Source organism: Paralichthys olivaceus, chromosome 22 (genome assembly GCF_024713975.1).
Source record: "Paralichthys olivaceus isolate ysfri-2021 chromosome 22, ASM2471397v2, whole genome shotgun sequence".
In the NCBI taxonomy this organism is placed as follows: Eukaryota; Metazoa; Chordata; class Actinopteri; order Pleuronectiformes; family Paralichthyidae; genus Paralichthys; species Paralichthys olivaceus.
In genome coordinates this window covers 8,048,465-8,075,956 of record NC_091114.1, presented here as the reverse complement: position 1 = coordinate 8,075,956, position 27,492 = coordinate 8,048,465, and the positions used below count along the sequence as shown (strand labels likewise).

The 27,492-nt window shown below is 37.1% G+C and overlaps 2 long non-coding RNA genes across 3 annotated transcripts in view; one reads left to right on the top strand and one right to left on the bottom strand.

Annotated features, from left to right (window-relative positions):
• Positions 1-11,833, top strand: part of LOC138406313 (uncharacterized) — a 48,405-nt gene extending 36,572 nt beyond the window's left edge. For both annotated transcript variants that reach the window (XR_011239800.1, XR_011239799.1), the window contains one exon: positions 11,697-11,833. This is a non-coding gene — a long non-coding RNA (uncharacterized lncRNA). The remainder of the gene's footprint in view (positions 1-11,696) is intronic.
• The window catches only part of LOC138406315 (uncharacterized), a 34,697-nt gene continuing 18,939 nt past the window's right edge, over positions 11,735-27,492 (bottom strand). The window contains exons 3-4 of the long non-coding RNA XR_011239801.1: positions 19,860-19,992; positions 11,735-11,873 (exon numbers count right to left, since the gene is read on the bottom strand). This is a non-coding gene — a long non-coding RNA (uncharacterized lncRNA). The remainder of the gene's footprint in view (positions 11,874-19,859; positions 19,993-27,492) is intronic.

The window sequence follows — 27,492 nt, the reverse complement described above, 5'->3', positions numbered from 1 at the left end:
TATGTCGTTTCAAATATGATTAAAAAATAGTCATAGGTTAGTATGTTGTCTCAAATATGATAAAAAAGTCATAGGTTAGTATGTTGTCTCAAATATGATTAAAAAATAGTCATAGGTTAGTATGTCGTCTCAAATATGATCAAAAAGTCATAGGTTAGTATGTCGTCTCAAATATGATTAAAAAATAGTCATAGGTTAGTATGTCGTCTCAAATCTGATAATAAAGTCATAGGTTAGTATGTCGTCTCAAATATGATTGAAAAAAGTCATAGGTTAGTATGTTGTCCAAAATCTGATCAAAAAGTCATAGGTTAGTATGTTCTCCAAAATATGATTAAAAAAAAGTCATGGGTTAGTATGTCGTCTCAAATATGATCAAAAAGTCATAGGTTAGTATGTTGTCCAAAATCTGATCAAAAAGTCATAGGTTAGTATGTTCTCCAAAATATGATAAAAAAAAGTCATAGGTTAGTATGTCGTCCAAAATATGATACAAAAGTATGTCGTCTCAAATCTGATAATAAAGTCATAGGTTAGTGTGTTCTCCGAAATATCAAAAAAAAAAGTCATAGGTTAGTATGTCGTCTCAAATATGATTAAAAAATAGTCATAGGTTAGTATGTCGTCTCAAATCTGATAATAAAGTCATAGGTTAGTATGTCGTCTCAAATCTGAAAAAAAAAGTCATAGGTTAGTATGTCGTCTCAAATGTGATAAAAAAGTCATAGGTTAGTATGTCGTCTCAAATATGATAAAAAAAAAGTCATAGGTTAGTATGTCGTCTCAAATCTGATAAAAAAAAATCATAGGTTAGTATGTCGTCTCAAATCTGATTGAAAAAAGTCATAGGTTAGTATGTCGTCTCAAATATGATTAAAAAATAGTCATAGGTTAGTATGTCGTCCAAAATATGATACACAAGTCATAGGTTAGTATGTCGTCTCAAATATGATTGAAAAAAGTCATAGGTTAGTATGTCGTCCAAAATATGATACAAAAGTATGTCGTCTCAAATATGATTAAAAAAAAGTCATGGTTTAGTATGTCGTCTCAAATCTGACAAAAAAGTCATAGGTTAGTATGTCGTCTCAAATCTGACAAAGAAAAGTCATAGGTTAGTATGTTCTCCAAAATATGATAAAAAAAATAGTCATAGGTTAGCATGTCGTCCAAAATCTGATCAAAAAGTCATAGGTTAGTATGTCGTCGCAAATCTGATTAAAAAAAAGTCATAGGTTAGTACGTCGTCTCAAATCTGATTGAAAAAAGTCATAGGTTAGTATGTCGTCTCAAATATGATTGAAAAAAGTCATAGGTTAGTATGTCGTCTCAAATCTGACAAAAAAGTCATAGGTAAGTATGTCGTCTCAAATATGACAAAAAAGTCATAGGTTAGTATGTCGTCTCAAATATGATCAAAAAGTCATAGGTTAGTATGTCGTCCAAAATATGATAAAAAAGTCATAGGTTAGTATGTCGTTTCAAATATGATTAAAAAATAGTCATAGGTTAGTATGTTGTCTCAAATATGATAAAAAAGTCATAGGTTAGTATGTTGTCTCAAATATGATTAAAAAATAGTCATAGGTTAGTATGTCGTCTCAAATATGATCAAAAAGTCATAGGTTAGTATGTCGTCTCAAATATGATTAAAAAATAGTCATAGGTTAGTATGTCGTCTCAAATCTGATAATAAAGTCATAGGTTAGTATGTCGTCTCAAATATGATTGAAAAAAGTCATAGGTTAGTATGTTGTCCAAAATCTGATCAAAAAGTCATAGGTTAGTATGTTCTCCAAAATATGATTAAAAAAAAGTCATGGGTTAGTATGTCGTCTCAAATATGATCAAAAAGTCAGTATGTTGTCCAAAATCTGATCAAAAAGTCATAGGTTAGTATGTTCTCCAAAATATGATAAAAAAAAGTCATAGGTTAGTATGTCGTCCAAAATATGATACAAAAGTATGTCGTCTCAAATCTGATAATAAAGTCATAGGTTAGTGTGTTCTCCGAAATATCAAAAAAAAAAGTCATAGGTTAGTATGTCGTCTCAAATATGATAAAAAAAAAGTCATAGGTTAGTATGTCGTCTCAAATCTGATAAAAAAAAATCATAGGTTAGTATAGAGTAAAGTAGAGTAATAATAGAGTAAATTAAAGTAGAGTAATAATAGAGTAAATTAAAGTAGAGTAAAGTAATAATAGAGTAGTAATAATAGAGTAAATTAAAGTAGAGTAAAGTAGAGTAATAATAGAGTAGAGTAAAGTAGTAATAGAGTAAAGTAGAGTAATAATAGAGTAAATTAAAGTAATAATAGAGTAGTAATAATAGAGTAAATTAAAGTAATAATAGAGTAAATTAAAGTAATAATAGAGTAAATTAAAGTAATAATAGAGTAGTAATAATAGAGTAATAATAGAGTAAAGTAGAGTAATAATAGAGTAAATTAAAGTAGAGTAAAGTAATAATAGAGTAAAGTAAAGTAATAATAGAGTAGTAATAATAGAGTAAAGTAGAGTAATAATAGAGTAAATTAAAGTAGAGTAATAATAGAGTAAATTAAAGTAGAGTAAAGTAATAATAGAGTAAATTAAAGTAGAGTAAAGTAGAGTAATAATAGAGTAGAGTAATAATAGAGTAAATTAAAGTAATAATAGAGTAAATTAAAGTAATAATAGAGTAGTAATAATAGAGTAATAATAGAGTAAAGTAGAGTAATAATAGAGTAAATTAAAGTAATAATAGAGTAGTAATAATAGAGTAATAATAGAGTAAATTAAAGTAATAATAGAGTGGTAATAATAGAGTAATAATAGAGTAAAGTAGAGTAATAATAGAGTAAATTAAAGTAGAGTAATAATAGAGTAAATTAAAGTAGAGTAATAATAGAGTAAATTAAAGTAGAGTAATAATAGAGTAATAATAGAGTAAAGTAGAGTAATAATAGAGTAAATTAAAGTAGAGTAAAGTAGAGTAATAATAGAGTAAATTAAAGTAGAGTAAAGTAATAATAGAGTAGTAATAATAGAGTAAAAATAGAGTAAATTAAAGTAGAGTAAAGTAATAATAGAGTAGTAATAATAGAGTAAATTAAAGTAGAGTAAAGTAGAGTAATAATAGAGTAGAGTAAAGTAGTAATAGAGTAAAGTAGAGTAATAATAGAGTAAATTAAAGTAATAATAGAGTAGTAATAATAGAGTAATAATAGAGTAAAGTAGAGTAATAATAGAGTAAATTAAAGTAGAGTAAAGTAATAATAGAGTAAAGTAAAGTAATAATAGAGTAGTAATAATAGAGTAAAGTAGAGTAATAATAGAGTAAATTAAAGTAGAGTAATAATAGAGTAAATTAAAGTAGAGTAAAGTAATAATAGAGTAGTAATAATAGAGTAAATTAAAGTAGAGTAAAGTAGAGTAATAATAGAGTAGAGTAAAGTAGTAATAGAGTAAAGTAGAGTAATAATAGAGTAAATTAAAGTAATAATAGAGTAGTAATAATAGAGTAAATTAAAGTAATAATAGAGTAGTAATAATAGAGTAATAATAGAGTAAAGTAGAGTAATAATAGAGTAAATTAAAGTAATAATAGAGTAGTAATAATAGAGTAAAGTAGAGTAATAATAGAGTAAATTAAAGTAGAGTAATAATAGAGTAAATTAAAGTAGAGTATTTGCACACTGCAAATAGCGCACTGGCTAACCTTATGCTAGCCACTGCGCGCACTGCAAAACCAGCAGCAGCACCACACTGCAAAACCAGCAGGAGTACCGCACTGCAACCACTGCAAAACCAGCACCGCACTGCGCACACTGGCTAACCTTGCGCTATCCACTGCAACACCGCACTGCGCACACTACAAAACCAGGAGTACCGCACTGCAAACACTGCGAAACCAGGAGTACCGCACTGCAATCACTGCAAAACCAGCAGGAGTACCCCACTGCGCACACTACAAAACCGCACTGCAAGCACTGCAAAACCAGCAGCAGCACCACACTGCAAAACCAGCACCGCACTGCGCACACTGGCTAACCTTGCGCTATCCACTGCAAAACCAGCAGCAACACCGCACTGCAAATAGCGCACTGGCTAACCTTATGCTAGCCACTGCGCGCACTGCAAAAGCGAAACCAGGAGTACCGCACTGCAATCACTGCAAAACCAGCAGGAGTACCCCACTGCGCACACTACAAAACCGCACTGCAAGCACTGCAAAACCAGCAGCAGCACCACACTGCAAAACCAGCACCGCACTGCGCACACTGGCTAACCTTGCGCTATCCACTGCAAAACCAGCAGCAACACCGCACTGCAAATAGCGCACTGGCTAACCTTATGCTAGCCACTGCGCGCACTGCAAAAGCGAAACCAGGAGTACCGCACTGCAATCACTGCAAAACCAGCAGGAGTACCCCACTGCGCACACTACAAAACCGCACTGCAAGCACTGCAAAACCAGCAGCAGCACCACACTGCAAAACCAGCACCGCACTGCGCACACTGGCTAACCTTGCGCTATCCACTGCAAAACCAGCAGCAACACCGCACTGCGCACACTACAAAACCAGGAGTACCGCACTGCAATCACTGCAAAACCAGCAGGAGTACCCCACTGCGCACACTACAAAACCGCACTGCAACCACTGCAAAACCAGCAGCAGCACCGCACTGCGAAACCAGGAGTACCGCACTGCAATCACTGCAAAACCAGCAGGAGTACCGCACTGCAACCACTGCAAAACCAGCAGGAGTACCCCACTGCGCACACTACAAAACCGCACTGCAACCACTGCAAAACCAGCAGCAGCACCGCACTGCGAAACCAGGAGTACCGCACTGCAAACACTGCGAAACCAGGAGTACCGCACTGCAATCACTGCAAAACCAGCAGGAGTACCCCACTGCGCACACTACAAAACCGCACTGCAAGCACTGCAAAACCAGCAGCAACACCGCAATGCAAAACCAGCAGGAGTACCGCACTGCAAACACTGCGAAACCAGGAGTACCGCACTGCAACCACTCCCAAACCAGCAGGAGTACCGCACTGCAATCACTGCAAAACCAGCAGCAACACCGCACTGCAAATAGCGCACTGGCTAACCTTATGCTAGCCACTGCGCGCACTGCAAAACCAGCAGCAGCACCGCACTGCGCGCACTGCAAAACCAGCAGCAGCAACGCACTGCAAAACCAGCACCTCCACACTGCGCACACTGCAAATAGCGCACTGGCTAACCTTATGCTAGCCACTGCGCGCACTGCAAAACCAGCAGCAGCACCACACTGCAAAACCAGCAGGAGTACCGCACTGCAACCACTGCAAAACCAGCACCGCACTGCGCACACTGGCTAACCTTGCGCTATCCACTGCAAAACCAGCAGCAACACCGCACTGCGCACACTACAAAACCAGGAGTACCGCACTGCAATCACTGCAAAACCAGCAGGAGTACCCCACTGCGCACACTACAAAACCGCACTGCAACCACTGCAAAACCAGCAGCAGCACCGCACTGCGAAACCAGGAGTACCGCACTGCAAACACTGCGAAACCAGGAGTACCGCACTGCAATCACTGCAAAACCAGCAGGAGTACCCCACTGCGCACACTACAAAACCGCACTGCAAGCACTGCAAAACCAGCAGCAACACCGCACTGCAAAACCAGCAGGAGTACCGCACTGCAAACACTGCGAAACCAGGAGTACCGCACTGCAAACACTGCGAAACCAGGAGTACCGCACTGCAATCACTGCAAAACCAGCAGGAGTACCCCACTGCGCACACTACAAAACCGCACTGCAAGCACTGCAAAACCAGCAGCAACACCGCAATGCAAAACCAGCAGGAGTACCACACTGCAAACACTGCGAAACCAGGAGTACCGCACTGCAACCACTCCAAAACCAGCAGGAGTACCGCACTGCAATCACTGCAAAACCAGCAGCAACACCGCACTGCAAATAGCGCACTGGCTAACCTTATGCTAGCCACTGCGCGCACTGCAAAACCAGCAGCAGCACCGCACTGCGCGCACTGCAAAACCAGCAGCAGCAACGCACTGCAAAACCAGCACCTCCACACTGCGCACACTGCAAATAGCGCACTGGCTAACCTTATGCTAGCCACTGCGCGCACTGCAAAACCAGCAGCAGCACCACACTGCAAAACCAGCAGGAGTACCGCACTGCAACCACTGCAAAACCAGCACCGCACTGCGCACACTGGCTAACCTTGCGCTATCCACTGCAAAACCAGCAGCAACACCGCACTGCGCACACTACAAAACCAGGAGTACCGCACTGCAATCACTGCAAAACCAGCAGGAGTACCCCACTGCAAACACTGCGAAACCAGGAGTACCGCACTGCAATCACTGCAAAACCGCACTGCAACCACTGCAAAACCAGCAGCAGCACCGCACTGCGAAACCAGGAGTACCGCACTGCAAACACTGCGAAACCAGGAGTACCGCACTGCAATCACTGCAAAACCAGCAGGAGTACCCCACTGCAAACACTGCGAAACCAGGAGTACCGCACTGCAATCACTGCAAAACCAGCAGGAGTACCGCACTGCAACCACTGCAAAACCAGCAGCAACACCGCACTGCGCACACTACAAAACCGCACTGCAATCACTGCAAAACCAGCAGGAGTACCGCACTGCAACCACTGCAAAACCAGCAGCAACACCGCACTGCGCACACTACAAAACCGCACTGCAATCACTGCAAAACCAGCAGGAGTACCGCACTGCAATCACTGCAAAACCAGCAGGAGTACCCCACTGCAAAACCACCAGCAGCAGCACCGCACTGCAAATAGCGCACTGGCTAACCTTGTGCTAGCCACTGCGCGCACTGCAAAACCAGCACCTCCGCACTGCAAAACCAGCAGCAGCACCGCACTGCAAATAGCGCACTGGCTAACCTTATGCTAGCCACTGCGCGCACTGCAAAACCAGCAGCAGCACCGCACTGCAAATAGCGCACTGGCTAACCTTATGCTATCCACTGCGCGCACTGCAAAACCAGCAGCTCCGCACTGCGCGCACTGCAAAACCAGCAGCAGCACCGCACTGCAAAAAAAGGAGCAGCACCGCACTGCAAATAGCGCACTGGCTAACCTTACACTAGTAATAGCGTTAGCAAAACCAGCAGCAGCACCGCACTGCAAAACCAGCAGCAACACCGCACTGCGCGCACTGGCTAACCTTATGCTATCCACTGCGCGCACTGCAAAACCAGCAGCAGCACCGCACTGCAAAACCAGCAGCTCCGCACTGCGCGCACTGCAAAGCCAGCAGCAGCACACTGCGTAAAAAAATAGCGGATCGTCAGCCGTGCTAGCGCAAAACTAGCAGCATAAGCGCTAGCGTTAGCAAAACTAGCAGCAGCAAACTGTGTAAACACACATAGCTGAACTGCGGCTACGCGCCTCGGCATATTTGAGACGACATACTAACCTATGACCTTTTGATCAGATTTGAGACGACATACTAACCTATGACTTTTTTATCATATTTGAGACGACATACTAACCTATGACTTTTTTGTCAGATTTGAGACGACATACTAACCTGTGACTTTTTTTTATCATATTTGAGACGACATACTAACCTATGACTTTTTTTGTCAGATTTGAGACGACATACTAACCTGTGACTTTTTTATCATATTTGAGACGACATACTAACCTATGACTTTTTTTGTCAGATTTGAGACGACATACTAACCTATGACCTTTTGATCAGATTTGAGACGACATACTAACCTATGACTTTTTTTGTCAGATTTGAGACGACATACTAACCTATGACCTTTTGATCAGATTTGAGACGACATACTAACCTATGACTTTTTTATCATATTTGAGACGACATACTAACCTGTGACTTTTTTATCATATTTGAGACGACATACTAACCTATGACTTTTTTTGTCAGATTTGAGACGACATACTAACCTATGACCTTTTGATCAGATTTGAGACGACATACTAACCTATGACTTTTTTATCATATTTGAGACGACATACTAACCTATGACTTTTTTTGTCAGATTTGAGACGACATACTAACCTGTGACTTTTTTTCAATCATATTTGAGACGACATACTAACCTATGACTTTTTTGTCAGATTTGAGACGACATACTAACCTGTGACTTTTTTTATCATATTTGAGACGACATACTAACCTATGACTTTTTTTGTCAGATTTGAGACGACATACTAACCTATGACTTTTTTATCATATTTGAGACGACATACTAACCTATGACTTTTTTTGTCAGATTTGAGACGACATACTAACCTGTGACTTTTTTTCAATCATATTTGAGACGACATACTAACCTATGACTTTTTTTCAATCATATTTGAGACGACATACTAACCTATGACCTTTTGATCATATTTGAGACGACATACTAACCTGTGACTTTTTTTCAATCATATTTGAGACGACATACTAACCTACGACTTTTTTTGTCAGATTTGAGACGACATACTAACCTATGACTTTTTTTGTCAGATTTGAGACGACATACTAACCTGTGACTTTTTTTTATCATATTTGAGACGACATACTAACCTATGACTTTTTTTGTCAGATTTGAGACGACATACTAACCTATGACTTTTTTTGTCAGATTTGAGACGACATACTAACCTATGACTTTTTTTCAATCATATTTGAGACGACATACTAACCTATGACCTTTTGATCATATTTGAGACGACATACTAACCTGTGACTTTTTTTCAATCATATTTGAGACGACATACTAACCTACGACTTTTTTTGTCAGATTTGAGACGACATACTAACCTATGACTTTTTGATCAGATTTGAGACGACATACTAACCTATGACTTTTGTATCAGATTTGAGACTACATACTAACCTATGACTTTTTTGTCAGATTTGAGACGACATACTAACCTATGACTTTTTGATCATATTTGAGATGACATACTAACCTATGACTTTTGTATCTGATTTTGGACGACATACTAACCTATGACTTTTTTTGTCAGATTTGAGACGACATACTAACCTATGACTTTTTTATCAGATTTGAGACGACATACTAACCTATGACTTTTTTTGTCAGATTTGAGACGACATACTAACCTATGACTTTTTTGTCAGATTTGAGACGACATACTAACCTATGACTTTTTGATCATATTTGAGACGACATACTAACCTATGACTTTTATGTCAGATTTGAGACGACATACTAACCTATGACTTTTTTGTCAGATTTGAGACGACATACTAACCTATGACTTTTTTGTCAGATTTGAGACGACATACTAACCTATGACTTTTTGATCATATTTGAGACGACATACTAACCTATGACTTTTATGTCAGATTTGAGACGACATACTAACCTATGACTTTTTTGTCAGATTTGAGACGACATACTAACCTATGACTTTTTGATCATATTTGAGATGACATACTAACCTATGACTTTTGTATCTGATTTTGGACGACATACTAACCTATGACTTTTTTTGTCAGATTTGAGACGACATACTAACCTATGACTTTTTTATCAGATTTGAGACGACATACTAACCTATGACTTTTTTTGTCAGATTTGAGACGACATACTAACCTATGACTTTTTTATCATATTTGAGACGACATACTAACCTATGACTTTTGTATCAGATTTGAGACGACATACTAACCTATGACTTTTGTATCAGATTTGAGACGACATACTAACCTATGACCTTTTGTATCATATTTGAGACGACATACTAACCTGTGACTTTTTTTCAATCATATTTGAGACGACATACTAACCTATGACTTTTATGTCAGATTTGAGACGACATACTAACCTATGACTTTTTTGTCAGATTTGAGACGACATACTAACCTATGACTTTTGTATCTGATTTTGGACGACATACTAACCTATGACGTTTTTGTCAGATTTGAGACGACATACTAACCTATGACTTTTTTGTCAGATTTGAGACGACATACTAACCTATGACTTTTGTTTCTGATTTTGGACGACATACTAACCTATGACTTTTTTATCATATTTTGGACGACATACTAACCTATGACTTTTTTATCATATTTTGGACGACATACTAACCTATGACTTTTTTATCATATTCTGGAGGACATACTAACCTATGACTTTTAAATCATATTTTGGACGACATGCTAACCTATGACTTTTGTATCAGATTTGAGACGACATACTAACCTATGACTTTTAAATCATATTTTGGACGACATACTAACCTATGACTTTTTTATCATATTTTGGACGACATACTAACCTATGACTTTTTTATAATATTCTGGACGACATACTAACCTATGACTTTTTATCATATTTTGGACGACATACTAACCTATGACTTTTTTATCATATTTTGGACGACATACTAACCTATGACTTTTTTATCATATTTTGGACGACATACTAACCTATGACTTTTTTAGAGGTTTCTGGACGAGATTCTAACCTATGACTTTTTTAGAGGTTTCTGAACGACATACTAACCTATGACTTTTTTATCATATTTTGGACGACATACTAACCTATGACTTTTTTATCATATTTTGGACGACATACTAACCTATGACTTTATTAAGGGTTTCTGGACGACATACTAACCTATGACTTTATTAAGGGTTTCTGGACGACATACTAACCTATGACTTTTTTATCATATTCTGGACGACATACTAACCTATGACTTTTTTTAATCATATTTTGGACGACATACTAACCTATGACTTTATTAAGGGGTTTCTGGACGACATATTAACCTATGACTTTTTTTTATCATATTTTGGACGACATACTAACCTATGACTTTATTAAGAGGTTTCTGGATGACATACTAACCTATGACTTTTTTATCATATTTTGGACGACATACTAACCTATGAATTTATTAAGAGGTTTCTGGACGACATACTAACCTATGACTTTTTTATCATATTTTGGACGACATACTAACCTATGACTTTATTAAGGGGTTTCTGGACGACATACTAACCTATGACCTTTTTAGAGGTTTCTGAACGACATACTAACCTATGACTTTTTTAGGGGTTTCTGGACAACATACTAACCTATGACTTTTTTAGAGGTTTCTGGATGACATACTAACCTATGACTTTTTTATCATATTTTGGACGACATACTAACCTATGACTTTATTAAGAGGTTTCGGGATGACATACTAACCTATGACTTTTTTATCATATTTTGGACGACATACTAACCTATGACTTTTTTATCATATTTTGGACGACATACTAACCTATGACTTTTTTATCATATTTTGGACGACATACTAACCTATGACTTTTTTAGAGGTTTCTGGACGAGATTCTAACCTATGACTTTTTTAGGGGTTTCTGGACAACATACTAACCTATGACTTTTTTAGAGGTTTCTGGATGACATACTAACCTATGACTTTTTTATCATATTTTGGACGACATACTAACCTATGACTTTATTAAGAGGTTTCGGGATGACATACTAACCTATGACTTTTTTATCATATTTTGGACGACATACTAACCTATGACTTTTTTATCATATTTTGGACGACATACTAACCTATGACTTTTTTATCATATTTTGGACCACATACTAACCTATGACTTTTTTATCACATTTTGATTAAAGGGCTCATGCAAAAGAAGGATGGAAGGCACCTACCTCACCTGTGGAAGGTGGCTGCAGAGGCTTTAATGGAAAATCCACCCCCTTATTCCTGTAAGCCCTCGGAATCACTAGGTTGAAACAGCGGATGTGGGTTGAGGAGGCGGAGCAAGGGTGCTTCTGGATCTCGCTCAGAACAAACTACCCAAAGAGGGAAGGAGAAAGGATCTTAGGGTTAGCTGCAGGGGGTGATAGGGAGACTTCCCTTTTGCTGCATCACCACTTCTGAGTTGAGTTTAAAAGGGCAAAACATTTGTGATGGGCATGAGCATCTGACACTGCAGCTGATTCAATGGCACCATTGGAGTTGTGACAGGCAGTAATGCCCAGCAAGTGAACACATACCTGTGCTTCAACTGATGTGTTTTGACATTTTATGCCTTACAATACTAATACGTTTTTTAGTCTTACTATACTATAACATTTACATGCCAGGATGTTTTTGTGCCTTACTATACTATGACATTTTTATGCTTTATTATAATACTTTAGAGATGAACAGCTAATTTTATACAATGCACTATGACAAGGAAGGCATTCTATTCTATTACATGACATTTTAGGACATTTTTTATGATTTAGCAGACATGACATTTTCGTATGAACTACTACACATACATTTATTGTACGGCCTCCTATACAATGACAATGCGGTAAGTTTCACACATAGGCAAGTAGAGCTGTAAAAGGTCACAGTTGTGAGGTAATGACATTGTAACTGTTGTCAAATGCTTGATAAGCAAACAGAATATATCAAACAAAGTGACAGCAGTACATGTCTTGTGTCTTGAGGAGTCATTGCATTTGTTTACTGACAAATAGTTACACTGCAGTTCCAACTCTTTGCTAAATTATTATTCTGTGTTTGGGGCATGGAAAGTGGAGGCTTTTTGGTAATGCACAGTTGCTGAGAAAAATTTGTACTGTGTGTTGTGATATCTATGACTGAAAATAAAGATAAATGATAAATGATAAATGATACCATGATTCATTGTTTCAAAATTACTCCGAAGGAACATGACTTTAACAACTCATCTGTGTAAAAATGTTTTCCATGATTTATATAATATTATTCTGACTCAAAAGCGCTGGACGACATACTAACCTATGACTTTTTTAGAGGTTTCTGGACGACATACTAACCTATGACTTTTTTAGAGGTTTCTGGACGACATACTAACCTGGCAAATAAAAGAATTCTGATTCTGATTCTAACCTATGACTTTATTAAGAGTTTCTGGACGACATACTAACCTATGACTTTATTAAGGGGTTTCTGGACGACATACTAACCTATGACTTTTTTATCATATTTTGGACGACATACTAACCTATGACTTTATTAAGAGTTTCTGGACGACATACTAACCTATGACTTTATTAAGGGGTTTCTGGACGACATACTAATCTATGACTTTTTTAGAGGTTTCTGGACGACATACTAACCTATGACTTTTTTTTATCATATTTTGGACGACATACTAACCTATGACTTTATTAAGGGTTTCTGGAAGACATACTAACCTATGACTTTTTTATCATATTTTGGACGACATAGTAAGGGTTTCTGGATGACATACTAACCTTTATAACTATCATATTTGAGACAACATATGACTTTTTTTATCATATTCTAAACGACATACTAACCTATGACTTTTTTTATCATATTTGAGACGACATACTAACCTATGACTTTTTTTATCATATTCTAAACGACATACTAACCTATGACTTTTTTATCATATTTGCGATGACACACTAACGACATTAGAGATAACAATAGAGATATTAGAGATAACAGAGATATTAGAGATATTTTGAGACGATATTAGAGATAACAATAGAGATATTAGAGATAACAATAGAGATATTAGAGATATTTTGAGACGACATTAGAGATAACAATAGAGATATTAGAGATATTTAGACGATAGAGATATTAGATATTTTCAAATGACATTAGAGATAACAATAGAGATATTAGAGATATTTTCAGATGACATTAGAGATATTAGAGATATTTTGAGACGATATTATAGATAACAATAGAGATATTAGAGAAATTTTCAGACGACATTAGAGATATTAGAGATATTTTCAGACGATATTAGATGTCGTCTCAAAATATCTCTATTATTTCTTTTGTCTAATGTGAGATATTAAGAGACAATAGAGATATTTCGAGACAATAGAGATTTTTTAGAAACAGACATATTTTTAAGATTCTCTAATGTCATCTCAAATCTTCTCTAAGGTTAGTATGTCGTTTAAAATCTGATAAAAAAAGTCATAGGTTAGTATGTTGTTTAAAATTCTATAAAAAAGTCATGGGTTAGTATGTCGTTTAAAATCTGATAAAAAAGTCATAGGTTAGTATTTCGTTTAAAATTCTATAAAAAAGTCATAGGTTAGTATGTTGTTTAAAATTCTATAAAAAAGTCATAGGTTAGTATTTCGTTTAAAATATGATAAAAGAGTCATAGGTTAGTATGTTGTTTAAAATTATTTAAAAAAGTCATAGGTTAGTATGTCGTCCAGAAACACGTAAAAAAGTCATAGGTTAGTATGTCGTCCAGAAACACGTAAAAAAGTCATAGGTTAGTATGTCATTTAAAATCTGATAAAAAAGTCATAGGTTAGTATGTCGTTTATAATCTGATTAAAAAAAAGTCATAGGTTAGTATGTCGTTTAACATTCTATAAAAAAGTCATAGGTTAGTATGTCGTTTAGAATATGATAAAAAAGTCATAGGTTAGTATGTCGTCTCAAATATGATAAAAAAGTCATAGGTTAGTATGTTGTCTCAAATCTGATAAAAGAGCCATAGGTTAGTATGTCGTTTAACATTCTATAAAAAAGTCATGGGTTAGTATGTCGTCCAGAAACACGTAAAAAAGTCATAGGTTAGTATGTCGTTTAAAATCTGATAATAAAAAAAAGTCATAGGTTAGTATGTCGTTTAAAATCTGATAAAAAAAAGTCATAGGTTAGTATGTCGTTTAAAATCTGATAAAAAAAAAAAGTCATAGGTTAGTATGTCGTTTAAAATCTGATAAAAAAAAGTCATAGGTTAGTATGTCGTTTAAAATCTGATAAAAAAAAAAAGTCATAGGTTAGTATGTCATTTAAAATATGATAAAAGAGTCATAGGTTAGTATGTCGTCCAGAAACACGTAAAAAAGTCATAGGTTAGTATGTCGTTTAAAATCTGATAAAAAAGTCATAGGTTAGTATGTCGTCCAGAAACACGTAAAAAAGTCATAGGTTAGTATGTCATTGAAAAAAAGTCATAGGCTAGTATGTCGTTCGAAACATGATAAAAAGTCATAGGTTAGCATGTCGTTGAAAAAAAAGTTATAATATATTAAAACCCAAATTCTCACTCTACAAAATATTTGACAAATCACACACCACACTTTCTTCAGTTTGTGCTTTTGGTCAGAATACTTCCCACAAAGACAGCAGATGTCGTACAGTTTTCTATGCTGACAATCTCAGTGTCTCTTCTCAACAGTTTTATGAAATATGTTCTTTGTGCATCTTATTGAAGTGCCCATGCAGATATTTTGAATAAAAGCTTTACTTCTTTATATTACCACACATCCACAAATGGTTTCAAATGATTGGTGTGCATTAGATCCACTCTCTCAGTGGTGGCAGCCTTGTGGTCAAAGAAATAGTTTGTGTTTTAGATGAAAATGTATTCAGTAATAAGGATCAATGAATTGATGATTAATGAAAGGCCTACTAATCTACAATAACAGATTAGTCTGTTCGCGTGGCAATGGAGATGTAAAGTCAAATTGAAATAAAATTAGACAGTAAGAAATGTCTAATTCCATCGTTTGATGAATGGGACACAACTTCAAAGTAAGCAACACTTTTGAAATAATTGAAGCAACAGAAACTCGAATTGGTTTTGAAAATGGGGCTAAACTATCTTATAATTGGGTGCTTAGTGGTTTAATTTACTATTTCAGCGCCCATCACCTGTTCACATTTCTCTCATTGTACACTGCTACAGTCTCAATGAACCTGCTCTCTGATTGGTCAGCTGGCCCACTCTTTTGTGATTTATCATCTGCTTCGAGTCAAAAATGTCAAGCCCCTCACCTGATAAGCTGTAAACACTGATATCACTAAAGCCATGTCTCTGCGCAGACACAATCACAACAACAAATCCTTCTTCACGTATTAATTCTGCTGCAGAAATCACGTGATTTTGTTTACATCACATGTTTTTTCATTTTTGTGTGCCATCAATCAGCCCACTTGCTTGCAGTAAATCCAGCTCCTGCTGTGTTCTAACATTGACTTCTGCAGACTTTCTGTTGACTTAATACTAAAAGCAGAGAAAGTCCACAGAAGCTCAAGAGGCTCTCACATTGATTTGTGTTTACACGTCCTCCGGAGAAACTGCAAAAGATCTCCAGAAGGGGGACATGTCTATAAAATATACTGTGTAAAATGACAATAAAAACAGTCCAAAGCCAAAGTTTTTTTAAAGTGCTGTAACATAAGGCATTTAATTTGGCGCTGCTAAAGATTATTTTCTCCATAAATCAAATTAAAAAATGCCCCTCAAAAATTCCCTCAGCCCAAGTTCATGTTTTTCAGAACTGTCACAAAAAAGAATCAGATTCTATCAGTTTGGTAACTGGAACAGGTGAAACCTGATAATCACGGTCTAAAAGCAGGAATTAAATGAAAACTCTACGATGTCAAAAACACTCAAATAAACATCAGACCAACTTCAAACAAACATAACTTTTAAATGAGGGGTTTTGAGCACTCCTCTGCCATCTCCATTAATTTCCCATTACTTCTGTTCAAAGACTGCTTGTGGGGACAATTTTCCACCTGTCTGAGAGGCAGCACACGGGCTTGCAGGGCAGTAAAAGCTCCAACCCTGCATATCTACACACAAACAACCTAGACAGCACATCCTGTGTAATGCCGACATTCGACTCTACTCAATTTCTTGATGTGATGGTCTTATAACTCAAGGTTTAGAGATCATCACGGAAGGTGTGTACCAGCAAACATTTGGAAGGAGGCAGTGTATGCTCCAGTCATGGCCACAGTTAAACGACAAGACGCCTGTGCTCTCCTCTAGAATCAGCTCCAGCATCAAACACTATTAGCAGCAGAGCAGCATCACAAAGCCATGGGCATCCTTCGAGTGATGAGTTAACACACAGTTTCACACATCAATTAACTGAACAGATCAATGCTTCGTGCTGATCACACTGACAGATTCTGTTTCTAATGAATGCATCAAATGATGGCCAGTAGCTAACCATGACACGGATCGTTTCCTATCATCCCTCCAGAGTCAATCTCTGTCAAGACCCTTTGATGCTACAACTAGCGACACTGTTGCTGATGGGATACTTCAGTCAGTACACACACATGTACAAGTACACAATATAACCACAGGCATTGTATGTGGGTGTTGTTTTCCAAAATAAAACACAGCCAAATCATCAATAAACAAAAAAAGCTAGTATTTGTAGAATATTAAATCATTAAAAAATATATTCAAACTCAAAGATGATGGACCATCATAACGCAGCAAATTTAGCTTCCTGTTTTAAGATGATGCATCATATTGGTTGCTGAGTCATGATATGCATAACTGTTGTTTCCATGGTTTATACTCGACTTTGGTCATCTCAACAAAACACACCACACCAACATCTTCTTTGACATGGTGTCAGATAGCCTCTAGCTGACCCAGGAAATGTTCACCAGTTATTCTTTCTGCCTTGGTAATGGATTAATCCTGGAAGTAGGGGCTATGACAATATCAGATATTGAATACACAATTATTGTGACCATAAATATTAATGATATCTATAGAAAGTTTAAATAATAAGAATCATAATGCTATCAGTCAATGTCATCTATGATTTTGAAATGAATTACAATCAGACCGACTGTGATTGAAGATGGTCAGAGTGATCATATATCAATTTTCCCATTAATTTTATCATTAGTACTAGAATTTAATGAATATAAAATTTCACTTGTGCCTCTACAGACAGTAGTAGGTCTGCATCTCCTGCATATAACTAACATCTAATATAATGACACACACACACACACACACACACACACACACTTACTGCCCCCATGTATGTGGACTGGGAACCAGATAGATGGTGCAACAAGGCATAAAATAAATTAAGATAAAAGGCAATTTCTAAAATATATTAATATGAAATCAAAGATTCATTTTAAATTAGGAAAGCCACGGTGTGGAAAATGTTACGGATTTCTGATTTTTTTTCCAGACATTTTGCAGGAAAACTTGTCAGCTAAATTTGTGTAGAGCACTTACTTCCTTCTTAAATGTTAGATTTCACTGCAGGCTGCCTCACTAAGTGCTACCTCCTGATGCTTCCTCCGTCATTAAACAAACTTTATGAGATGGACTCATTAATGTTATCTGGGTCACTTTTGGAATTCGGAGTTGAAATATTATCTTTTCTCCATGACACCAAATCATCAAATTCATCGGTTAAATGTTAAGACTCCCTGTGTGCAGCAGGCACTTTCTATCTATAATTGTAGCAAGTATTTATAACTAGTATTTTACAAATTGCAGATAAATGTGGGCACAACTCCTCCCATGCAAAACTGAACCATGTCTCTGTCTAGAGAAAAACAGACTATGTGGCTTATGGGCAAGTTGTGTAATCAGTGTGTGCCTGAACACCATGTGACACCAGCTACTGTGTCACCTCTAATTATGCTTATCGTCAATACTGGTATATCATGACACTGCTACCTGGAAGGCTATTGATGCAGCACAAGTTTAACACCAAAGATTGGTTAGACAAGAGCAAATCAACCAGTTTGATAGAAGAGTCCAGCTCTAGTTAATACTGCATGCTTTGATCCGTCTCATTAAGTACGAAAACTGCTGAAAAGAACAGGAAGTACAGTGTAAGGAAGAAACCACACCTGCATGATGCACTTTGTTCCTTGTTTTAACACACAGAGGCTTTTAAGTGTGTGTTAAAGTGTGAGTGTGTGCATATGTGACCCCTCTCTGCCACTGCAGGCTTAAAACGCTTCAGCTTTAATCAAAGCGGTGCAGCAGAATATAACAGGGAGGCTGAAGAGCAGAAACAGAGATCCACACAGGCAGACAGAGAGGATTCAATGCGACACAGGCGGAGTGAGCTAACAGAGAAAGAGCAGAGCGGCTCAGACACAGAGCCAAGACAGGAATTAAGGAATCAGGAAGCAAAGAGAGGGAGAGGATCAGAGAAAGAGAACCAAATCACTTTTTATTTTTATTCACGTGCGTCAGAGACACTGTGCCAATCATCAGATGTCTTTATCTGCACCTATACACCCTCCACCTAGAGAGGTGGAAAATATTCCACTGCAGCAGAACGGTCCGACCGGACTCTTTATCACACTCATCTTATCTCTCACTCACAAACACATCTATGAGCCTTCTGTCTGGCAGAGGAAAACAGGAATATGTCCCGGGTTGATACAATGACTAGCGTACATGAAGTTGTCCAAGCACAGATGTTCGGTTTTATATGCATTAAAATAAGTGATGCACGTAAGCTTTGAGTCACACCTGGTAATCCAGGCTCAACATGGAAAAGTCACACTTTTGCTTGCAGCCAGTCAGCTCCACCTGTGGCAAATATAAGCCTCTACAATCACAGCTCTACAAGATCAGACTGACGTCAAGCCACAAAATTACAAAACCCTGCTCCACCATCTCACAGTTAAAAACACAGTCAATGCCTTTTTTGTCAGACTCAAATGTTGTCTATACCCTATATCATAGACTGTACATAAAGATGGACAACATAATTGCTCCCCAAAAGTGTCAAAATGTCTTGATCTACTCCTGGTCGCAGGTTAGAGTATAGTTCATAAACCCTACCTTCTACATGTTAGCAGATGATACATGGACCAAATGAAAAAAGTCAAAGTACAAGTGAAAATTTTTTTTCTCAAAGGTGTGGTCTGTCATTTGAGGTAGTTCTTATCACATTGATTGTTCATTTTCCCACCAAGTTTGGTTTTAATTTGTTATTTGATGCAATAAACAGATGAGATGTCATGATTGACAGCTGAGATTGACTTACGATTGGTCGAGTGCATGCATCAACTGGAGCTTGCTACGGTGGCTCCATCCCCTAATTGCTACAGTGCAGACTCCAAACGACATCTTTGGCACAAGTTGGCAGCATTCGTACCCAGGATCATTTGGCTTCATTTCTGCAAAGAGGGAGGAAGTGGAGACTTTTTTTAGAGTTGCGATTGTGAAAGCTCAGTTTGCACATTAACACAACAAATGAACACAATACAGGTGTCACCTCGATAGCACATGTATTAGAACATTATTTCCTGGTTGACAGGTGGCACATCAACTGCAATCAAATGGCTATTTTTACTCTGGCTCTGTCCAAAAATCACACCCTTGTTAATTTATCCTGCATTTTCATCTGTAGTGAGCAAACACAAGCACAGTTGCACAGTTACTTTTTTAACTATGTATAAAATGTGCAGATTTCTGAAGTGGATGTGTTAGCACAAGTTTTTGTACATGCTATGCTGTAACTCCTCATTTTTCATACATTTTGCACTTAACTGATCTCAGACACAGGCAATATTTTTGAACTTGTGCACTTTTCTGACACCAACAATGCTAACATTGTCTAGTTCGAGCGACCGGATGTTTAACCTGCTGAGAAAAACCAGGGCAGTTGTTACACCCCGTTGAAATGATGGATATAATGCATCACAACTGGAAAACCTCACTTGTTAGGCTTTCAAAGTGAATGTATAAAGCACTCTGCGTTTCTAAAGAGGAAAGGAAAAATATGTAGCGTGAAACACTGTTGAGATTATATCCCTGTGCTGGATCCCTACTCCTTCCATATCATTTTGTTTGGTGTATATCTTATTTTCCTGCATATCTGTCCTCCTGTAGACATAAAGAGTATGATAAGTGTTCAGCTACAAAGATTCTTCACATCATGACATTTTCCAATGGTCGTGTCAGCTCCGCACAATTACAGTACAAGGCCTTTTTCCTTTTTTCACCCATCATTTACTTATATTCAACACACCAAATGTAAAGCATGCACAAGACAGGTTGTTATATGAGTGTTGCAGCTTTTAACTTCCACTGAGGGGAAAACTCTTCATCTATCAATGTACCATTCATCCACAGCTGGATGAAAGAAGTTCATAACTGTTCTCTGAGAGCTGTCAGAAGTCATTCAGGAAATCAGCAGCTTAAGTGGACGCAGGTGAGGCTGAAGTGGATACAACAACGCAACTGTAAATTACAAGACTTCATCACAAAACAACTTCCCGAAGGTACCGTCACTATTAGAGAGGGGACATGTAACATTTGAATGAAAGAAATCTCTGTGAAGACAAAAAGATCACACATATTTCCAGCCTTATCTGTCATAACTGACTTGAGATGAAAATAGCCACTATTACTCTACTGAGACAATCCTAAGTATGAATTTCATCTAAAGGACGAGAGTCTGTGATCTGAAAATGAAAATCCTTAATGGGACAGTAAATATAATTTTTCTGTCCTTCATTATGACTGAATTGTGTGCATTTCATCCAAAGATTGAATTAGGATTCATCACGTGACAAGAGTTGACTGACAAAACAGAGGATGTGTGTCAAAGCAAAAAGCTCAAGATTTAACCTGCATGCCAAGAGGGAACCTATTAACATTAATTAGGTCATCGGCAGACTTTGTGATGAAGACTGCAGCATCTGGAGGCAACACTTCTAATCTACACACACCTTCAAGTGCATCATAAGAGTGAGACTCCCCGCAGTGAAATATAATGTGACTGATCAAAATAAGAACTTTATGGTGCTCTAGATAGTGAGCTTGTAAAATGCTTTGATTATCGGGGGGGGAAATTTCTACACCATTTACATACACACAGTATTTGACATATTCAATGGACATGCATAAATTAGTATGCCGTTGTCAACATGAATTAATTTCCCTCTCAGTGGTGAACTTTGAAATATTCTGTGAGATAATATTTAGAGTAATCTCAAGAAGATTCTTATGTAAAGATAGTGGTGGGGAACAAGTTGCTGCTGAAACCTGAGGAAGGATTAGTGTCTCATTTTTACTGACACTGGCTCTTCTTAGCAGCTACAGCATACCAACGCCTACAGTGCAGACACAGATGCTAAAAATACATAACATGGTATTAATACACCTGAGTGTGAACACACACCGATGCTCATATCATATATATATATATATATATATATATGATATAAATGTGTCAATTACATTAATTTACTCCAACTGTAAAGCTTTGGTTATTTGCACAACTTAAGCTACACATGGAATCCCACTGAAATTAAATAAAGTTCCATATGCATCTTGCTCACAGAACCACACTCTGAAAGAGACCTTTCGAATGAGGCTAGATGGGAGGTCACCAGCTCTTTCTGGAATCGATTGAATTTCTAAATGAAGCCGACGCCTCGGTAGAACACAAAGATTATCTTGTTCACTTGGAAATGATCATTTGACCGTCAAAAAACAGTAAAAGGATCTAGACTTTTAAATTATGTCTGTGTGTTAACTGATAAAGATGCAAGCTGCAAGTGAAGTAAGATGAATAATTATTGATTTATTACTCAAGCTGTGAAGGTTGTTAATACACATGCATTGGTATTTTGCATGTGCCTGCAATTTACTAATCACTAACTACTGTTTAACAACGCTGTGAGGCATTAGTGATGTGATGCCACTTCACATAAGTAATGATATCGCAGCAATGACTCAAAAACCTAAGATCAAGCTTTCTGGAGGTTTTGGTGAAATTCTGACCTTTATATGTGTAAAATATGAGGGTTTTTTGCAATTGAAAGTGTAGTAATTTGTTATTTTGGAGATAGTATATTGTAAAGATAAATATGGAGCTGGAAAATACAGATTTAAAGAAATCTTTCAAATAATATGGGAACAATTTCTGTATGACCTATATTATGGGAGACAAAGCCAGTCAAAGCCCCCCCCCCCCCCCCCCCCCAAAATTACAATAAATATTAGATTATATAATGTATTATATAAGATTCCACATACATTAAATTTTTAGTTCCATAGGTTTCCATGTGACCAAACACAGAAGCTCAGATTAGAACACACACACAAAGGGAGTGTGACTTCATTCTCTGGTCAGGGTGCCATTAATCCACTTTATCTTTGAATACAAAATACCACAGAATACAAATCAGGTTTAGCAACAACAATCAGTGTTGGGAGGACAAATATGACACCACAAAAACCTGAACAAGGACAGTAGAAGTAAAATGCCACACAGTATGCAGGTAGAGCCATGTTTCACTGGCGGGCTTTGGGTATTGTCTCTGTTGAAAAATGTGAAAAAGCCACCAGATCTGGGTCACTGTTAAAAATCTGTGTTTTCATCTCTGCCTCCCTGTGTTAGATAAGTCGGGGGCCTGAATGTCAACAAATGCCATTCCTTTCTGCTTGTACCTAGCTCTGAACTGCACACACAAACATATGCCTACATGTCTGTGGCTCACATGTTCACTTACTGGAAACAGCACACATACAGATGGATGGTAAATTAAACACCCTCGTTATGATAATCTCATGACATAGCAAATAAAACTGTAGGGCATGAGTGCGCGTGTGTGTGTATCTTTGCGTGAGCGTGCAGCACGACTGAGTAAATCCACAGGGCCGTCCCTATAACAGTCTGCTGTGCCAAGCTTGAATATTTCACAGATTACTCCCACACTGAGACAAAAGCTCTCATTCAACAAAAACTCACATCAGTAGCTGACAATATTGAAAATGGCACGGTTTAATATGAAAGGGTCACTGGTGTCGAACCCACAGAAAATTAACATTCTACTGGAGCTGTATGCACCCACATGTAGCCCATTGTTTTGTGCTTCTGGCTGGCACACAGAGCATATGTCTGAGACTCAAGAAATCCTACAGATGGAAGTATCAGCAGACATTTTCAGCACTAAATGTCAAACAAACACACGCTCGCACACAGACATACACAGACATACACAGACATACATGAGCAGAGATGAACTAATCAGCAGCTTGTGGGGAAAAAAAGCACAGAACAAGCCAATCGCTCTGTAGACAGACTTACTTTTAGATCTTTTCATTAATTTGTCAAATGCGCAGAAAGATATTTTCTGATTGAGTGAGGAAGCTGTGAAATTGTGAAAACTTTAGCAATGAAGATTTTGATGACATAATTTCTTTCTGAGTGTTTTGCCTCCCATGCAGTCAGAAACTGCGTAATACAGCTATAAGCAAATTATTTTGAAGTTAAAAGTAACTGCTGCTTTTTTATATCTCTCATTGAAAATTGTGTTTTAGGCAAAGGAATATGGCTGCAACAAGTGAGAAGCATTTGCCAATCTATCACATATCATGCTATTTCTGCTTTGCCCCCAGGGCTCTACTAATTTCTACAGAGGGCTTTGCCACTTACTCCCCATCTCACAGCATCATTAGAGATTAGCCAAGGGACAGCTGGACCATCGTCTTCTTGGTCACCTCTGTTACCAAGGCCCTTTTCTGCCATTTGCTCAGTTTGACCGAGTGACAAGAAAAGTCCGTCTTCCATTTAATAACAACGGAGGCCACTCTTTCACATTCAATGCAGGAGAATATTTTCTGTAGCTTTCCCCACATCTGAGTCGACGCAATCCAGTCTCGGACTTTGCCAACATTTCCTTCAACCTCATGGTTCCATTTTCATTCCAATATGCATTATCACAAAATGTCAATGTTTGTCTTTTTAAATTAATTTGCCCAAAAAAATAAAATTATAATTTGATTCTGTGGCATTATGGGAAACCTAACTTAAAAGAGGAAAAACACATTTTTTATTTTAGCTTAAGGCTGCAATGTAATGAAATGTGAAGAAGAGAGAGGGGCACTTCTGAATGCTCAAACATCATTTTGGAGCATGAGCTGAAATGCCTGATGTCAAAGGTGAAGGGGGAATTATTGACACAGTAACAGTCGTCTTTACAAGACACGAAACCCACTGACCCGGACAGTGAGAAGGTTTAACCTGCGGCTGTACCTACAAATCATTTAACTTCTTTGACCTGGTTCGTGCCTGTCAACCACTAAGATCTGCAGACGGAGCCTTGGTGGTTACTTCTAGGTCACAGCTTCTAACAAAGAGTGACCAGGCTTTTGCTATTAGAGCCTCCACACCATGGAACTCTGCCCTTAGAATTTAAAAAGACTAATTCTCTGAATCCCTTCTGAAAACTTTGTCTTTGTGTAAAAGCGTTTGCAAATTAATGGCATTGACGCTTATCTGAACAATTTTACATATTTATTTGAATGTTCTATTTTTAAATTTTATGGTTTTATGGTTTAATTGAATCTTTAAAAATTGCAATAAAGATATTATTGTTTAACATATTTCTGTAAAAATACATTTGAAGGAGAAGTGAAAGAAAATGACAGTATGACCTTTTTTCGTTTATTAAAAAAACAGGTTTTTGAAATCAGTTGTCTGTTCTGCTTTTCTATTTAATTAATTATGAAAATGATGGAGCAGCATTTAAAGCCCCTGAATCGAAATGAACAATATTTTTAAATAGATGAAGATATAAAATAAATTTAAACTTCATCTACTTCACACTGCTTTTTTGAGCGAGCTACTTTGACTTTGTTCTAGAGTCTGCTTGTGTCTTGTCCCACAGTATCTGACCTTGTATTCAAGCACCAATAATAAAATGCAGCTATTCAGCCAACATTATTGAATTCGTTGATAATAAATTTAATATCTTTGAATTTCTGGTAATATAAAAAAAACTATCCTCCATAGCTTCAATTTAAGACAAAAGCCTGAACAGGGTTGTGCATAAGATTTAAGAACAAATAAGGGTCAAAATATCCACTTCCTTTATGGCGAGATGACCTTTGACATATTTTATGCAGTGAAAACATTCAAGGTCTCAACAGGCTGATAAAACCTTAAGTGTTTTCTGCTCTGAAAGGTATAATTTCTGAATACAGTTCTGCTAATGAAGTGTGTTATTCTCGTGTGTGTACTCCATTCTGTTTTTCAACCATTTACCTCCAGAGTTTCTTTTAAGAATAAAAAGTGTCCTGTAGTGATGCAACAACAGCAGATCAGAGTTGGTGCCTTGTTTCCTCACCTTTAAAGGCTTACTTAACTTCCTGAATTGCACAACTGGAGTGTATTATCCTGATGCAGATATAAGAATTTCCCACTGAAGGACCACTAAAGTCGAGGTTAATATTGACCCAAACTTTTATTTTACAGTATTACCAATGGAGAAAAGATTTGCATTCATGTTTATATTCTAAGTTGAAAAGATATATAAATTGTAAAATATCAAGCCTCATTTAAAAAATGTTCTAGTATAAATTAAATCGTTATCATTTCAGATTAATATTGTCATCTGCAAAAATCCAAACCGATTGGACACTTATGTAAATATTAAACATATGGGGGTTTTTATTTTAAGAATGCAAATTTATATGCATCAAAGACCAAAAAGAGAGCAGGATACTGTGGGAAGACTGAGCCTCTGTGCAGAGAGATAATACAGTGGTATCTTGGCTGTTTGCAGATGACGTTGATATTTTCAATGTGTATAGGAGTGATTATTGCAGCTCACTCTAATGCCTTTGGATTTAAAACAACATCTTAACATCTGAAGAACTCTTTCCTTGAAAATGATGGCCTGCACACAACCTAAGCATTTTACATAACCCTCTTAAGGCTTACAATTTATGAAACATATATTCAGTGACATACAAAAGCATAAAAAATATCTATCCAACCTCCACCCGTGGGAGGAGTGAAAGGTATTGTTTATTAGAAATGATTAACCAATCACAGCATCTATTCAGGATTCTCTCTGGTATATTGACCACTCTCGAACCAAAGACTAATCTAAGTTCATGAAATCCAACTGCTGAAAGCACCAAAACAAGACAATTTGCAGTACAATCCTTAAAGCACAGAATGGGGTCATAAAAACCAAACATGAATAACTATTGAACACCTATGTCTGAAAGAGTAAAGGCTGAATTCAAAGGCATTTACAAAGTGGCACATGAGCCACCTTGTGTAATCTAACATATTCTGAAATAATTGCTCTCAAAGTCAACAAAGCAGATCCTCAAACCACTAAACCACAGACAGAGACAATGAAGACGGTTTTCATACCCCTATTTTATCTGACTGTGGTGCTTTAAAGCCGACACCCAAATGCCACGCCATCTCGATTTGCCTCAATATTTAGGGAGCCTCTACATTTTAGAGGATTACATTTCAATTCAGTGGTAAATCCATTCAAAAGATTGTATTAAATCAAGAAGGCCTGTAGGAAACAGCATCAATATTGAAGCAGTGTTGTGTTGCCATGTTCGTTTTTGATTGCTCATGTACCTCGGGGAGTCTGGCACTTACCCAAAACAAAACATACAGGGCTGATATCTACCAAAATATTGAGGTGCGATTTCTGTCTCACAGACACTAGTATTTTTCTCTTTGTCTCTGGAATTTAGTAAAGTCTGTCATCAAAGCTACAGACAAACCTCTCATATCAGTGAGTGTAAAGCAAAACCTTTTGACATTCTGTAGCCGACATATTAGTGTCTGATAAAAACAGATTCTGTAACAGGAAAAACAAGTTTCTTACTTGATCTTTGTTTTTAATTAT